This window comes from Meleagris gallopavo, chromosome Z, assembly GCF_000146605.3.
Source record: "Meleagris gallopavo isolate NT-WF06-2002-E0010 breed Aviagen turkey brand Nicholas breeding stock chromosome Z, Turkey_5.1, whole genome shotgun sequence".
Classification (NCBI taxonomy): Eukaryota; Metazoa; Chordata; class Aves; order Galliformes; family Phasianidae; genus Meleagris; species Meleagris gallopavo.
The window spans coordinates 13,139,147-13,141,647 of NC_015041.2; positions in this window are offsets into that span (position 1 = coordinate 13,139,147).

Consider the following 2,501-nt stretch of genomic DNA (forward strand, 5'->3'; position numbering starts at 1 on the left):
CCTTCTAGTTGTAAGAAATGATTCATAAGTTGTCAAACAATTTGCAGACTCAATTAACCTCAGTGATTCTATTGATTTATAAAATACATATATTCAGCTAATACACAACTGATTCTTTTAATCATTCAACAGATTTTCTATACTATTTTAATACGTGATTTTTGAACACAAGAACTGCTCCAAGAAAAAATGCTTTAAGCATGAAAATGACTTCTGTTTTGTTGAGTTCTATGTCATAGACAGTTTAGGAGCCTAACTAACAATTTTAGCTTTTTTTCCCCCTCATTTTGCTAACAGTTGAACCCCTTTATGATTACATCATTTGATTAGTCTAGTGGGCTTTCTCTGAGAGTTTCTCCAATAAGAATTCACTATTCTGGAACAGGTGGGACCGAAACTATATGCAGAGTCTTAAAAAAACAATCCAAGCCTTAAAACTGTTGATTCTTGAATCCACAGGAACAGAGTTACTGGATAAAGGCCAAAATCAATGTGAAAGGATTGCAACAGAAAAACATACAGCGATGGTTTTTGTTCTGATACTTTTTTGCTGAAGAATTTCCACATGGCACCTACCCCTGAAGGCTTAGGAGCTAAAATGCTTAAATAGTAATGGATAAATCAAAGTACATTAAATTGCATTCAGTACTAGAATAAATTGTAGTTGAATCGCTATGGCTCTGGGGAGAATTTATAAACTAATGAGTATTGTTAGAGTTTCAACCCAATGTTCCTCAAAAGACCTGTTACCCATGAAAAAATGACTGTTTACTGTAAAGAGCCAGCCAGGTCACAGAGAAGTCAGTTGTTCCTTCTTTCATTCCCCAGCTTATCCTGACCCCTTCTCCTTTGATTGCACCCACTGCATTTTAGTTACAAGAATGAGAAGGACATTTTGCCTAACGGGAGATACATTCACGCACTGAATGTCCACCCTGTTTCCTAAGATATTGTTTAGGTCTCATCCAGAAGATCATGGAAAGTTGTTGCAATAATTTTTATTTATTTTTTTGTCAAACTTTTCTCTTTTGTTACTCTTGTCAAGTAAGAAGACTGGAAGAAATCATTATGTAAATTATACATTTCAATCTGAAAATCCTGTGCCAAGCCACAACTTCTGGTTTAAGACCATCCCTTTGGAAGGCTCTTGATATCAGTAATAAAATCTTCTAGTTAGATATTATATGAAAGGATGGGACAGAAAAAATATGAGGAATATCATGGAATCTGAAAAGGATATTCCTGTCAAATACTTGTGTTCTTTTAGATAAATAAAAATCTTTATAAATATATATAAAATTAAATGTAGACTTGGAGAGAGGAAAAAAGTAATGAATACACCCAGGATATACACATACATACATATACATATATACATAAAAATATAGGTATATCCTAGATATATATATATATGTGGATATATATATATATATTTATATATATAAAAATAAATTAACTGTATATATTATATATATATATAAACGAACTGTAGACTTCAAGAGGATAAATGATGAAAAAATTCAGGGTATACTTATAATTTGTCTTAGTGGCATTGAGAACACCACGTGCCCTCACCAATTATGCTCTCGTTGACATTCAGTTGATTTAAATGGACTATGAACAGCAAACAATAGCACAGGAGTGTGCAGGAAAACACAAAGGGCACAGCTATTTTCAGTTTGGACAAACAAGGTTTTTTGTTGACATAAAAAAGAAAGTGCCTGCAGAATATTCGTGACTAATTTTCCTACCTGTGGTTAGCATGGTGCATTGCCTTCATGCTGACATTTTAAAAGTGTCAAATATTTCTAACTTCCCAAATGTACGAATGTTTTTAATTCCCATTAACAATTATATATTAGGCTACAATGAACCTGTAATTAAACTTTTAATGCAAGATTTACTTTAATTACTTAACCTTTTTTGACAGTTGTTCTTCCCTAGAACAGTTTAAAACAAATGTCAATCATTGCACTAATGAAAAATTACTATTTGAGAACACCAAACAATGTTAAAAACATTCATTTGATTTTATGGACCATATTGAATAAAAATCACCCAGTTTATCCGCAAAAATTCCGATTTGTGTTTTGCTTACATCAGATCTGTCCTATAGAGCAATGCTGCTCTGAAAATAATATAGGTCAGGACTCAATAAATGTGCATTTTCTGCTGTCAAGACACCAACAGAAAAAACTACAATGATCAAAATTTGAAGCTAAGCCAATTCTGAAGATTATAAGTGCAATAATAAAAACTCATCAACAACATATCTGTTACACACATGTATGGCAATATCTCAGTAAGAACATTGTGTTCACTTTTTGAATTCTCCTGTTGCTGTGAAATTCCTAAATTTTTTTTTTATTCCTTATTGGAGCATATCACCACAAGCATTGTTTGTGATGTTGCAACTCTTAGTCTTTGCTGGATAACTACACGGACTAGTTATTCTAACAATGATTTCCTATTTCTGTAGACAGATCTAAGAAATGTTTTTT